The sequence below is a fragment of the Procambarus clarkii genome, chromosome 15 (genome assembly GCF_040958095.1).
Source record: "Procambarus clarkii isolate CNS0578487 chromosome 15, FALCON_Pclarkii_2.0, whole genome shotgun sequence".
Lineage (NCBI taxonomy): Eukaryota > Metazoa > Arthropoda > Malacostraca > Decapoda > Cambaridae > Procambarus > Procambarus clarkii.
This window is the reverse complement of record NC_091164.1, coordinates 21,693,070-21,709,573: the sequence shown is the minus strand read 5'-3', so window position 1 is coordinate 21,709,573 and position 16,504 is coordinate 21,693,070.

Sequence of the window (16,504 nt, the reverse complement as noted above, 5' to 3'; positions counted from 1 at the left end):
TGGGGTGCCACTGATTCATCCTGGGAGCCCTTCAGTCAACCACGGGAACACTGCTGTTAGCAATTCCGGCCTAGACCCATGGAGAAGTGAAGGAAGACCCAGGCTTACCTTTTAACAATAAATTTCCCTGAGTCTTGCCTGCCAGACAAAAAGGTTGCAGGAATTCCTGCCTTCTCTATCTTCCTTTAACAAGGTCGCCAGCTGGGTTGAGATACCTGCACCCCAGCAATGCAGTTCAGTGGGTGTATTCTACACTGCTTGTTGCCACAGTGTCGCTACTCTTTCGGCCGTGACACTGGTCGGATTTCCTAGGGTACACTCTTATATAAGTCTGTGCTGCTTTACCACTCTCCAGGCAATAAGACCTTCTGTAGAAAACGTGGTGTTCACTAGGTGGTACTATGATAACCCTCGTGTATGCTCATAGATAAATATTATAATGGAGGCACACTTAAACACAATGATAATATGTGTGAATTTACTGACACAAATTACATGATCACACATATATTCACAAGCAATACATGAAAATGAACATAAGGATAATAAATCTGGAGATCGTCAGCAACTCTTCTATCACGACCTCCAACCACTCCTTCAACTGGGCAGATTAGACAGGAGTCACACACTCTCACAGAAGGGCCTCTTCGCCACGTCAGCACCTCCTCTTCAACTGTCCTGCCGTCCACGCACACTGTCCTCTCCAACAGTCCTGGACTCAAGCTGCCCAGCAGCCTATCCTACTACTAAAGTATTAATGCTATACTGCAACTTACATATTTAACTATCGTGGCCTATCTAGCCTACTCAAACAAGGGGTAATGGGAGGGAAAATGATCTACCTTTATATTCCTGGCTCACGACGCCTGTCCCTCCATGGTGTGAGGTTCCCACGCTTTCTGAGTCGGTCCTTGACGATCCAGGAACGTTCCACAGGTCCTCAGGTGTCGTGAAGCCTTCGCGTCGTCGCCGATCCAATCCCAGAGATTTAGCTATCCCAATCCTTGTTCACCAGTGGGCACTGAGGTAATCACTATATTCACACACTCGTCCGCAACAAGGTGTTGCTCCTTGTCCTAGGAACGGTGTCGTCCCTCCAAAATCCTCAGTGAACGTGACCCGGTCACAGCTAAGCCTGCCCGCCACACCTTCCAGACCCTCAGCGCCGACCAGCGTCGTCGCCGACCAATTTTCCAAGTTTGGCACTCCTCTGCTCAATGAACTTTGCTTCTTCTTGCTTCCCAGAAGCGCAGGGTCTCCAATAACGATGGTGGGCTGCGATGGCTAGCTCTAATCCACTGAGAAAGGCTTGTAAAGCTTCAGATCTTTGAGAGCTGACTGAGAAACATCCTCTCTCTTTCGTAGTCAGACCAGCTCTGACGTTGGTGCCGCCCGGGGCACTCGGTGACGTCACGGCGGGCTCTGATTGGTCGCCCGCGACCTAAGTCGGCCAATCCGCAATCGGCTAGCGTCCTTTACAAAACGGCATATCTGCAGGTAGGGGGTACTCTTTCATGTATATCAGGGGCGCCACTTTCCCCTTACCTACAACTTATAATATAAATTTCTCCCTTATCTGGCGGCTGATCTGGTCGCCACATATACCAACAGACTACCTGTACCTCAGAGAATCAGTAGGGAGGGCTGATATGACTCTTAAAGCAGGCAAACGAAAGAAATAGGAGAGGGCACCGTAACAGTACGTACCTTCATTTGTAATTAACGGTCCAATACTGATCGAGGTTTTTGATTTTGATTTTGCGTATGTGAAAAAATATTTTGGATTTTTCTTTATCTCTTGTATCGCTTTCTGTTCCAATTCCATTTCCTCAGACTCATATGATCGCTTCAACGTTTGTTCTATTTCTTCGATCTCCCTGTTTAGGCTTATTTTCCTTGCTTGTGATAGTTGTGTCTGCCGAAGCATTTCCGTTATTTTTTCCTTCTCCTGTGCAGTCGTCTGCGTTCTCATTCTAGAGTGGTCCTCTTTCTGCCCCTCCTCACAGGCACGTGCTTCAAGCAGACCTTGTAAGCTTCAGCTGTCAGTTGAGCTATTCCCTGTGTGGGAGTTTTGTCGCTTAAGACCGTCTCCCATTGAATGGTTGCAAGGTCTACATTTATTTTTTCCCAGTCGATCCTCTTATTGTTGAAATTGAATTGATTGAATATTCCTTCTCGCTTGTTGGGTCTCTTAGACCTACTACCGTTATTTATGCTAGTTCGCACTTCAATAAGGAGGATTGCCCCCGGGAAAGCAGGAGACGAAGAGCATAGAGAATAGCATAAAGTTCTGCTGTGAAGATGCTAGCCTCCGGAGGAAGGCGACACATATAAGTGCGGTCAGGAAAAACAACAGAGTAGCCCACACCGTCCGCAGACTTAGACCCATCGGTGAAGATAGGAACGGAGTGGGAGTGAGAAGAAAAGTGCTCAAGGAAGAGGCGTTTCAGAACTGTAGGAGGAGTAAAAGCTTTAGTGATGCGGGTCAGAGAAGTACAAAATTTAGGAAGGGGGACCCACCACGGGGGCAAGGAGGGAACAATACGAGGAGAAACATTAGTAAGACGAACCGAAAGAGAATCTTGTAAGCGAGACAAACGGACAGAAAGAGAAAGGTGGTGAAGAGGAACAGGAACTACAGGAGGGGTAAAAGTCAAAGCACGATAGAGGCGAGAGTGAGGATGCTGTAAGGATCGCGCAAGATAGCGAAGACTGTAGCGATCACGGCGATCCTGGAGAGACAGAAAGCCAGTGTCAGCGTACAAGCTGAGGGCGGGAGTTGAATGAAAAGCACCAGAGCTGAGGCGCAACCCAGTATGGTGCAAAGGATCAAGACGGCAAAGAGTAGAGGGAGAAGCAAAAGAGTATACAGGGGAACCATAATCGAGTTTAGACAGGACGAGAGAGGAATGCAAATAGAGGAGCATGCACCTATCCCCTCTCCAAGAAGTATGGGGCTAAACCTTAAGTAGGTTAAGGGCCTTAGAGCATTCAACACGGAGATAAGAGATATGGGGCGACCAAGACAAACGAGTGTCAAAGAATAACCCCAAAAGCTTCGTGGAACCTTTGTACTCAAGGAGATGACCATAAAGTTACAAAGAGGGACGAAGAACGACACACTTCCGAGTAAAAGTTATGGCACAAGTCTTAGTACTAGAGAACTTGAAGCCATGATTGGTGGCCCAAGACGACACAGCATTAATCGCAAGTTGAAGCCGCCGTTGAAGGAGAGGCGAATCATCACCTTGACAGCAAAGAGTAAGATCGTCGACATAAAGAGTGGAGAAGATGCCAGAAGGAAGGGAGGAAAGAAGACCATTGAGGGCAACCAGAAAAAGAGTACTACTAAGAACACTACCTTGGAGTACACCTTCATATTGCCGAAAAGAGGCAGAGAGAGTGGCACCAAGCCTGACTCGAAAGGTACGACGAGAGAGAAAACTTTGAATGAAGAGAGGGAGATTACCACAATGGTCAAAAGAACGAAGTTGGGACAGAATATGGTATCTCCAAGTCGTGTCATAAGCCTTTTCCAAGTCAAAAAGGACAACAACAACGGAGGTCTTCGCAGCAAAAGCAGTACGAATATAGACCTCCAAGTTCACCAGGACATCAGTCGCGCTGCGGCACTTGCGAAAACCAAATTGAGAAGGAGAGAGGTGGCGATGGTGTTCCAAGAACCACATCAGACGGACATTTACCATACGCTCAAACAGCTTGCAAACACAACTCGTGAGAGCAATAGGGCGGAAGTCCTTAGGGGACGTACCGAGAGACCCTGGTTTGCGAATAGGGAGTACAACGGCATCGAGCCAGTCCTCAGTGACGGACGGCGACTCCCAGACCTGGTTATACAGATTCAGTAAATACTGAGACGTGCACGGAGGGAGATGGCGAAGCATCTCATAATGAACGTCATCTGAGCCCGCCGCCGTAGATCCGCAGAGGGCCAAGGTACAAGGTAGACTGAAGTTCAGAATGAGAGAAAGGATCGTTATAGGGAAGGCGGAGATGAGTGCGGAAATCTAAAGGATAAGATTCAAGAACCGGCTTACGAAGAAGGAAGGATTGAGGAAGATGAGAACCAGAGCTAACAGAAGAAAAGTGGGAACCAGTTCGGTCGCAACCTGCACTGGATCTGCCACAAGAGTACCACAGAGGTGGAGAACCGGCGAGACATCTGGAACGAACTTGCCCGCAATCTTGTGGATCTTCTTCCAGACAGAGCAGAGGGCAGCGTTGAAGACAGTGTCATAAAAAAGGAGGGCGCGAGGAAGAGGCAGAGAGGAGAGGTCAGAGAGAGTAGCACGGAGGGTGAATAGGCACCAGTCAGCCTTGGCAAACTGCCACCAAGGGAAGGAGAGGGGAGGGTGGAAAGAGAAAAAAGAAACGAGGATGGGGAAATGATCACTGTTATGGAGGTCATCAAGAACCTGCCACGTGAAATCTAAGTAAAGGGACGACGAGCAGAGAGAAAGATCAAGACAGGAAAGGGTGCGAGTTCGAGAGTTCACATGAGTGGGCTCACCTGAATTTAGAAGAGATAGAGAAGAAGCGAGGACGAACAGTTCGAGAAGACGGCCTCGGGTGTTTGTCAGAACATCACCCCAGAGGGAATGTCGACAGTTGAAATCACCCAAAAGGAGCACCAGCTCTGGCAAGGAGTCCAGGAGGTGCTTAAGATCAGGAAGGGAAAGCGGGACATTTGGGGGGAGATAAATGGAACAGACTGTATACCATTTACCCACAAAAATACGGGCAGCAGAACAATGGATAGGTGACGGTAGAAGTAGGGGGACGAAGGGAATATCAGATCGAATTAAGAGAGCATTAGAGTTACGGGCCCCAGCAAGAGCTGGTGGGGGGGGGGGGAGAAAGAAAGTAATAACCACGAAAGTGACCAGGACGAGCACCAATCATGGGTTCCTGGAGACAAACACAAAGCGGTGAAAACTGTGTAATTAGAAGTTGGAGTTCGTGGAAGTTGGCATAAAATACACGAATATTCCACTGAAGAATAGACATTACCAAAAAGAAAGGACAGTAACAGAGAACAAGAAAGAAATTAAGGTATAGAAGAACACAGTTTATTAAAGAATCTCAGGATCAGGAGCAGGGTCGGCAAAATCAGGCATGGGTAAACTTAGTAAAGATAGAGGGAAGGGAGCAAGAGGACAGACCAGAGGCGGACTGACGGGGTCCGGAGGGGGATCAGACAACTGAGAGGGGCAGGCAAGGACAGCTGGAGGGGGGGGGGGGCAGAAGTCAGGGAGTGCACCTCAGCAAGGGCAGCAACCGAGAGGAAATTGGGGGCGAAAGAAACCTCCATATCTGGGACAGGGGGTTCGACCACTGAAATGGGAGGGGCTGTAGTGACAGAGTCAGAGGGAAGGGGTGAGGAAGAGAACGAAACCTTCTTACCCGCTGGAGAGGAAGGAGAGGAGCCAGGCTTACTTTTCTGACTCGAAGAGACAGGCGATCCAGTAACAATGTACTGAGTGACAGACTCAATGGTCTCAGCAGGAGAAGAGCAACGGGAGCGAACAACATGAAGGTTGCTGGGAGGATGATGGATATCAGCCTGGACAGACAGGCGGCGTGGAGGGTCAAGAGACTGGGGGGAGGGTCGGGAAGAAAGAGTGGGGGGAGATGGGGAAGAAGACAAAGGAGATATGGTGGACTGGGTAGGAAGGGGGGAAACCCCAGATGAAGAACCGGGAGGGAGATCATCTGGGACAGGAGGCAAAGGAATAGGGGAGAAGGTGGTGGGTGTGGTCAGGTTTAAGGCCTGGAAACGATTGTGAGTCTGAGAAAGATGGGAAGGACGAGGAGAGGTAGAACGCAACACGCGAGCGTAAGAAACGCCCGCGAAAGGGGTGAAACAACGAACTTGGCGTCTCGCTTCAGGAAAAGACAGACAATCACGGTGCTTCAAGTTGAGGACGGCTTCCTCGAGTTTGTAGTGCATAGACAAGCGTGAGAAGGTAGGGTGGGCCTCACCGCAATTGAGACAACGAGCCTGGGAAGAAGTGCACTCGGACTTATAATGACTATCGTCCCCACACAAGGGGCACAGATACACAGTACTGGTGCATTTGAGGACACCGTGCCCGAACTTCCATCACTTAATGCAAAGTCTAGGAGAAGGAACGTACTCCTGAATGGAGCATCTGGCATCAGCAAGAATAATAGAGGGCGGAAGGGCCCTACTATCAAAGGTGATTTTTACAACTCGAAGGGGCTGACGACGACGACCACGAGGGGGTCGAGTAAACGTGTCCACCTGGAGGACTGAATGGCCTTGGGCTTCGAGGATATGTTTAATATCCTCATGGCAATCTTTGAGGTCCCGAACACCAGTTGCAACATGGTGTGGGAGGAGAACAGTGCCAACACTGGCATTTAACCGAGCGTTTTTGGAGACCCGAACAGGGGTCTCTCCAATGCAGGACAAAGTGGCTAAGTGAGTAGCTGCATCCTGAGAAGGAGCAGTGACGACATGTGTACCGTAACTGGTGGAGTTAAAAGTAACAGAGGCATCTACTGAATCAACAAGGAGTTTATGGAGGGAGAAATCGTCAGGAGGAGTAGAATCCAGATGGTGGAGATCAAAGTATTTTGCCCACGTAGCGGGACCAAACAAGGTGTTGTAAGTACTATTACAGGAAGGGATCGGGCGAGTGCGGCTGTGGCGGGGACGGCGTTGAGAACCCCCAGAGAGAGAGGGGGGGGGGGAGGTAAAAGGCGCAGTAGTCACAATGAGAGACGAAGCCGTGCCAGGGGACGAGGTGGTCACCACTGGGGGCTGGGGACTCGACCCTACCGCAGAGGAGGGAGGGGAGCTGGGGGGAGTAGTCAGGTCGTCGGGGCCCAGTGCAGCGGGGGCTACGGGGCCTGGTCTTCCAACACAGTCCGACTCGGGGGCTTGGTCGCCCACCCCACGAGCCTGAGTAGGAACAAGGGAAACATTATCAGCCATGAAAACGAGGAAAAAACTTTCATTCACGAATGTGCCCCCACACCCACCATGGAGCCACAATTAGAGGCAGGACACCCAACAAGAAGCTGTCGCCGATCATGCCGGGGGCCCCCCAGGGGTGCGTCGTGAGTATACGCCCCACAAACGCCACCTTAAGAACCGTGAGTCCGTCGAGATTGGGTTCAGTGACGAAAGGGAGATTGACAATAAAAGGCTCTCGACATCGGGTACTACAGTTCTACGGGTGCAAGAGTATGCCTCCTCAAACACCCGGGCGTCAAAACAGAAGAAGTCCAAGAGAATAATCAAAACAGGCAAATGGTCGGCAGGAAATGACAATTATAAAGGAGAAGAGGGGGGGGGGGAGAAAAACGAAACACAAGTTGTCCTTCTTCAGGACAATTACCAGGCCACGAGAATCACCAGCAGCTCCCGCTGGGGGACCCCCCCCCCCCCCCACGAGGAACCGTCACCAACAGACGCGGGCGAGTCTCCCGCAGCAGGACCCACGTGCCCCACCCGGCAACAGGCGCCACAGGCACCACAGCATCGCCGGAATCCTCAACAGACACAGGAGAACGAGGAGGGGGGGGGGGGCATCATCTGAGGTTACAACACGCGAAGCATCAACCCGCTTGCCAGGGAGCCCCGTATTGCGCTAGCACTCCCTCGACGCTCGCTTTCGTCGAGGAGCAGGGGGGCACAAGGAGCACACCACCAGGAGTAGCAGAAGGCGGCACCGCAACACGTGCAGCAGGAACCCCACCATCCCCGAGGACAACCCCCGGGGGGACGACAACATCGCCAGCCGCAGGAAGCACACCCCACTCGACACGAGGCACCAGCGCCACAACCACAACACCACCCACATCCACCACGGAAGCACCAGGAACCGGATGCACTGCCACATCCACCGGAAGGTGAGGACGTGTAGCAGGGGCAGCCAGGTCCTCCCCGCAAGCCGGCAGGGGGACACAACAGGCTCAGACGGAACATCAGGCACAGCCGGGAAGTCACCAGGTAAACCCGCAGGACGAGGACCCACCAGGGAGGCAGCCCGCACACTCAACGGGGAAAAATCTCTCTCCTGAAAAACAGAAGACGTCTCCATGCAAGGAACATCACATATCTGGCCGCGTCATGGCCCTCCCCATCACACTGATAGCAAGTGAGGGGTTGACAAGGATAGATGACTCGCAGGTAGACGCCACAACACAAAACTTTTGAAGGAATGGAGCCCGTGATACGCGTTTGAAGCGTACGAGTACCCAGACGGAGACCCCGCAGCCGCCCCGCACTCAAAACGTTGTACCGATGACGCAGCATCGTACCAAAGCGTGCAAACACCGAGGAGAGCTCCGCCTCGGCATAGTTCACAGGCACACCGTGAACGCTCACAAAGGTCAGGGGACCCCAGGGATCAGAGACCGCCACCGATAAAGCCGTACCAGGAAGGAGAACCGTCAGCTCATTCCAATGTTCTACGAACTGCACATATACAGGTGACGTGGCAAACGTCACCGCCACACAGAAGGGCGAAAACTTCTCCAGACCGAGAAGATTCGTAACCTGCACGTCCAACCCATCCAGGAGCGCAACCGCCACTTGCTCCCAATCCACCGCAGCAGAGAAATCCAAACGCACCGTATCCACACGGCGGATGCGGCCACCACCAGCCGCCGCCCCGGCCATCAGCAGCCCGCAATCAATTAGTAGTTATCAAAACTCTCAGGTTGGTGGTGGCAGCTGTTAAGAGGTCTCGAAGAGTCATACAGAGTAGCTGAGGAAGTAAAGTGTCCTCGTGTTGGGATGTCTCGGCGATCAAACGCCAAGGTCACGAGGGTTGTTGGCTGAAGCTTATATTAACAACTTTTAATAATAACGACCAGAATTTAACCAGATTGATTGAGGTTAAAGGCTGAGCCCCGTTACAGGTTGATGACTCCAGGAAAGTCATGAAGCGGCTTATTAACTGGGTCGTCTACATGATTTATTGATTAATTTCCAAACTGGTCACGTGTTACCTGTACTCCATCTGGTCACGTGTTACCTGTACTCCATCTGGTCACGTGTTACCTGTACTCCATCTGGTCACGTGTTATCTGTACTCCATCTGGTCACGTGTTACCTGTACTCCATATGGTCACGTGTTACCTGTACTCCATCTGGTCACGTGTTATCTGTACTCCATCTGGTCACGTGTTACCTGTACTCCATCTGGTCACGTGTTACCTGTACTCCATCTGGTCACGTGTTACCTGTACTCCATATGGTCACGTGTTACCTGTACTCCATCTGGTCACGTGTTATCTGTACTCCATCTGGTCACGTGTTATCTGTACTCCATCTGGTCACGTGTTACCTGTACTCCATCTGGTCACGTGTTGTGTTATCATTCAGCGATTAACTTCGTATTTAACAAATTATATGATTAATAATGAGACATCTACAATAATGTTCTAACTTAATTCAATGCAAAATGAGAGAATACAGTATAGTTATGATCATGATAGACTATAATGGCGCAGCGAGGTGTTAGTGTATCATGTGTTTATGTTGGCCAGGCGGCAGTCACTCTCAGCCTCCAGAGGTGCAGCACCAGCCTCCAGAGGTGCAGCACCAGCCTCCAAAGGTGTAGCACCAGCCTCCAGAGGTGCAGCACCAGCCTCCAGAGGTGCAGCACCAGGCTCCAGAGGTGCAGCACCAGCCACCAGAGGTGCAGCACCAGCCTCCAGAGGTGCAGCACCAGCCACCAGAGGTGCAGCACCAGCCTCCAGAGGTGCAGCACCAGGCTCCAGAGGTGCAGCACCAGCCACCAGAGGTGCAGCACCAGCCACCAGAGGTGCAGCACCAGCCACCAGAGGTGCAGCACCAGCCTCCAGAGGTGCAGCACCAGCCTCCAGAGGTGCAGCACCAGCCACCAGAGGTGCAGCACCAGCCACCAGAGGTGCAGCACCAGCCTCCAGAGGTGCAGCACCAGCCACCAGAGGTGCAGCACCAGCCACCAGAGGTGCAGCACCAGCCTCCAGAGGTGCAGCACCAGCCACCAGAGGTGCAGCACCAGCCACCAGAGGTGCAGCACCAGCCACCAGAGGTGCAGCACCAGCCTCCAGAGGTGCAGCACCAGCCACCAGAGGTGCAGCACCAGCCACCAGAGGTGCAGCACCAGCCACCAGATGTGCAGCACCAGCCACCAGAGGTGCAGCACCAGCCTCCAGAGGTGCAGCACCAGCCTCCAGAGGTGCAGCACCAGCCACCAGAGGTGCAGCACCAGCCACCAGAGGTGCAGCACCAGCCTCCAGAGGTGCAGCACCAGCCTCCAGAGGTGCAGCACCAGCCACCAGAGGTGCAGCACCAGCCTCCAGAGGTGCAGCACCAGCCACCAGAGGTGCAGCACCAGCCACCAGAGGTGCAGCACCAGCCTCCAGAGGTGCAGCACCAGCCACCAGAGGTGCAGCACCAGCCACCAGAGGTGCAGCACCAGCCACCAGAGGTGCAGCACCAGCCACCAGAGGTGCAGCACCAGCCACCAGAGGTGCAGCACCAGCCACCAGAGGTGCAGCACCAGCCACCAGAGGTGCAGCACCAGCCACCAGAGGTGCAGCACCAGCCACCAGAGGTGCAGCACCAGCCTCCAGAGGTGCAGCACCAGCCACCAGAGGTGCAGCACCAGCCTCCAGAGGTGCAGCACCAGCCACCAGAGGTGCAGCACCAGCCACCAGAGGTGCAGCACCAGCCACCAGAGGTGCAGCACCAGCCACCAGAGGTGCAGCACCAGCCTCCAGAGGTGCAGCACCAGCCACCAGAGGTGCAGCACCAGCCTCCAGAGGTGCAGCACCAGCCTCCAGAGGTGCAGCACCAGCAGTTTTTACGGTATTGACGCCGAAGAGAACGGGTCATTTTGGAGGGAATGTGTTGGTAAGTCCTTAAGTCTGGGAGAAATATGTGATAAAGGAGGAATGTTGTGAGGGAAGTGCGGGTCTGGCATAGTTCTGGTGTGGAGGTGCAGCCGGCCGCCTGCACCACCACTCCTGCTGTAGGGCGCCCCATGGCTGCTTCCACTCTAACTCCTCCATCCAACATTGATGGTTAACAATCAACACCCTTGCTGTAAGGCAACGCATGGGTGGTTTTGGTTTAACAGTTGAATGTATCCGGCTGCTTGAGGCATCATCACCTTTATTAGAAGGCATTATGTGGGTTGGTTTTGCTTGGTCAGGCAAAAAAATACTTGCTTATTCGTGGAATTAGTGCATACTTTATGGTCTAAAATGCTCTCCAGTGGCAAGCAATCATCAACCTTATTGACGGTCTCCAGTGTAAGTGCTTCGTCTGACTCAATTTCTTCTTTTCTAACTTGTTATTAGACAAGTGTAAATGTTCAGTTCCTTGTCACTACACTGGTACAAAGGTGCCCGGACCAGCGGTGTTACAGGGAACACACACGCTGGTGGAACACGCACACTGGTGGAACACGCACACTGGTGGAACACACACACACTGGTGGAACACACACACTGGTGGAACACGCACACTGGTGGAACACACACACACTGGTGGAACACACACGCTAGTGGAACACACACACTGGTGGAACACACACACACTGGTGGAACACACACGCTGGTGGAACACACACGCTGGTGGAACACGCACACTGGTGGAACACACACACACTGGTGGAAAACACACACACTGGTGGAACACACACGCTGGTGGAACACACACACTGATGAAACACACACACTGGTGAAACACACACGCTGGTGGAACACACACACTGGTGGAACACACACGCTGGTGGAACACACACACTGGTGGAACACACACACACTGGTGGAACACACACGCTAGTGGAACACACACACTGGTGGAACACACACACACTGGTGGAACACACACGCTGGTGGAACACACACGCTGGTGGAACACGCACACTGGTGGAACACACACACACTGGTGGAAAACACACACACTGGTGGAACACACACGCTGGTGGAACACACACACTGATGAAACACACACACTGGTGAAATACACACGCTGGTGGAACACACACACTGGTGGAACACACACGCTGGTGGAACACACACACTGGTGGAACACACACACACTGGTGGAACACACACGCTAGTGGAACACACACACTGGTGGAACACACACACACTGGTGGAACACACACGCTGGTGGAACACACACGCTGGTGGAACACGCACACTGGTGGAACACACACACACTGGTGGAAAACACACACACTGGTGGAACACACACGCTGGTGGAACACACACACTGATGAAACACACACACTGGTGAAACACACACGCTGGTGGAACACACACACTGGTGGAACACACACGCTGGTGGAACACACACACTGGTGGAACACACACACACTGGTGGAACACACACGCTAGTGGAACACACACACTGGTGGAACACACACACACTGGTGGAACACACACGCTGGTGGAACACACACGCTGGTGGAACACGCACACTGGTGGAACACACACACACTGGTGGAAAACACACACACTGGTGGAACACACACGCTGGTGGAACACACACGCTGGTGGAACACACACACTGGTGGAACACACACGCTGGTGGAACACACACACTGGTGGAACACACACACACTGGTGGAACACACACGCTAGTGGAACACACACACTGGTGGAACACACACACTGGTGGAACACACACACTGGTGGAACACACACACTGGTGGAACACACACACACACTGGTGGAACACACACACTGGTGGAACACAAACACTGGTGGAACACACAGACTGGTGGAACACACAGACTGGTGGAACACACACGCTGGTGGAACACACACACTGGTGGAACACAAATACTGGTGGAACACAAACACTGGTGGAACACACACACTAGTGGAACACACACACTGGTGGAACACACACACTGGTGGAACACAAACACTGGTGGAACACACACGCTGGTGGAACACACACGCTAGTGGAACACACACACTGGTGGAACACACACGCTGGTGGAACACACACGCTAGTGGAACACACACACTGGTGGAACACACACACTGGTGGAACACACACGCTAGTGGAACACACACACTGGTGGAACACACACACTGGTGGAACACAAACATTGGTGGAACACACACACTGGTGGAACACACACACTGGTGGAACACACACGCTAGTGGAACACACACGCTGGTGGAACACACACGCTAGTGGAACACACACACTGGTGGAACACACACACTGGTGGAACACAAACATTGGTGGAACACACACACTGGTGGAACACACACGCTAGTGGAACACACACACTGGTGGAACACACACGCTGGTGGAACACACACGCTAGTGGAACACACACACTGGTGGAACATACACGCTGGTGGAACACACACACTGGTGGAACACACACACTGGTGGAACACAAACATTGGTGGAACACACACACTGGTGGAACACACACGCTAGTGGAACACACACACTGGTGGAACACACACACTGGTGGAACACACACGCTAGTGGAACACACACACTGGTGGAACACACACACTGGTGGAACACAAACATTGGTGTAACACACACACTGGTGGAACACACACACTGGTGGAACACACACACTGGTGGAACACACACATATGTGGAACACAAACAATGGTGGAACACAAACACTGGTGGAACACACACACTGGTGGAACACACACACTGGTGGAATACACACATATGTGGAACACAAACAATGGTGGAACACAAACACTGGTGGAACACACACACTGGTGGAACACACACACTGGTGGAACACACACATATGTGGAACACAAACAATGGTGGAACACAAACACTGGTGGAACACACACGCTAGTGAAACACACACACTGGTGGAACACACACACTGGTGGAACACAAACACTGGTGGAACACACACGCTAGTGAAACACACACACTGGTGGAACACACACACTGGTGGAACACAAACACTGGTGGAACACACACACTGGTGGAACACACACACTGGTGGAACACACACACTGGTGGAACACACACACTGGTGGAACACACACACTGGTGGAACACACACACTGGTGGAACACACACACTGGTGGAACACACACACTGGTGGAACACACACACTGGTGGAACACACACGCTGGTGGAACACACACACTGGTGGAACACAAACACTGGTGGAACACACACACTGGTGGAACACACACACTGGTGGAACACACACACTGGTGGAACACACACACTGGTGGAACACACACACTGGTGGAACACACACACTGGTGGAACACACACGCTGGTGGAACACACACACTGGTGGAACACAAACACTGGTGGAACACAAACACTGGTGTAACACACGCTGGTGGAACACACACGCTGGAGGAACACACACACTGGTGGAACACACACTGGTGGAACACACACACTGGAGGAACACACACGCTGGAGGAACACACACACCCTCCCTATCTCCCCCCAACACCCACACCTTCTTTATGTTGGATATCTGGGCTTTGACTCATATATTGAATTATTTAATAACGATAATTAACATAAATCGAAGGACCAGCCACTTTTGAGAAAAGAGGGACAACAACTAAAGGTGATTATAAGATAGACACTATAGAACCAGTGCTTATGGATGATAATTGATTTAGCAATCACTTAAAAACAATGAATAGACTGTATTAAAGTCAAAGCCTCAAATATCAACATTGGGGGTTATTTCTAGAAGTTAAAATATATCTAGGAACCAGTGTGGTTCGTCACTAGTTGATTAAAAGGTTAGTAACATGGCAAAACTAAACTAAAATGTAGATTCAGATATGACATATTAGATAACCAATATATTCAAAGATTATTAAATATTAAGAAACAATAAATATAGATTCATTAAACACCGAGTAATAACTTCTTGCGTTAGATTATTCCCTTTAAATATCCTATATGAGAAATTATATAGAAACTACTAATAATCTTATTCAAGATTTCTACGAAAACATTTGTCTTAGCTTTAAGACGACTTCATTAAGTCCATTGCGTTACTCGTCCACGTGATCACCAGATCCCAATAATGAAGGAACCAGTAGTGAACCTCGTAGGTGAAGAGAGACAACTTGTTACATCCTCGCCTACACGCTGCAGTCATGGAAATTTGAGTAACATTTGATGAGGCTATGAATTATTTCAATATTCATTGAAATTGAAATAAAACGGGAAAATCAACTAACATTGTAGTATAGGTCTTCTTGCAACATAACGACAGACTATCTCCCCTAACACCCACACCCTCCCTATCACCACCCCCCACACACTCCCTCCCTATCTCCCCCAACACCCACACCCTCCCTATCACCCCCCCCCACACACCCTTCCCTCCCTGTCACCCTCCCCCCACACACTCCCTCCCTTTCTCCCCCCCCAAACACACCCTCCCTATCACCCCCCCAACACACCCACACCCTCCCTATCTTACCCCACACACCTACTCCCCCCCTATCATCCCCCCAACACACCCACACCCTCCCTACCTCCCCCACACCCACACCCTCCCTATCTCCCCCACACACATCCACACCCTCCCTATCTCCCCCACACCCACACCCTCCCTATCTCCCCCACACACCCACACCCTCCCTATCTCCCCCACACCCACACCCTCCCTATCTCCCCCACACACCCACACCCTCCCTATCTCCCCCCCCCCCCCCCCACATATTTTCACCTTTTTTGCAGGGATATTCCTCTGCGGGCCGTAAGCCTCTGGCTGGACCAATGGGCGGGCCCTAAGCCTCTGGCTGGACCACTGGGCGGGCCCTAAGCCTCTGGCTGAACCACTGCGCGGGCCCTAAGCCTCTGGCTGGACCACTGCGCGGGCCCTAAGCCTCTGGCTGGCCCACTGGGCGGGCCCTAAGCCTCTGGCTGGCCCACTGGGCGGGCCCTAAACCTCTGGCTGGCCCACTGGACGGGCCCTAAGCCTCTGGCTGGCCCACTGGGCGGGCTCTAAGCCTCTGGCTGGCCCACTGGGCGGGCCCTAAGCCTCTGGCTGGCCCACTGGCCGGGCCCTAAGCCTCTGGGTGGCCCACTGGGCGGGCCCTAAGCCTTTGGCAGGCCCACTGGGCGGGCCCTAAGCCTCTGGCTGGCCCACTGGGCGGGCCCTAAGCCTCTGGCTGGCCCACTGGGCGGGCCCTAAGCCTCTGGCTGGCCCACTGGGCGGGCCCTAAGCCTCTGGCTGGCCCAATGGCCGGGCCCTAAGCCTCTGGCTGGCCCAATGGCCGGGCCCTAAGCCTCTGGCTGGCCCAGTGGGCGGGCCCTAAGCCTCTGGCTGGCCCACTAAGTGTTGCTTGTTTCTGTTTCACTTGGGCGGAGTATGAGTATTTATGACTCGTATGGTCGCTTCAGTAAGATTTTGTCCCACGTGTTTAACAACTTCTTCTGCTCTGTTGAATCTAAGTTGAAATCTTAATGGGTTTGTAACTGAGCACTATGTTAGATAATGTTCCAATG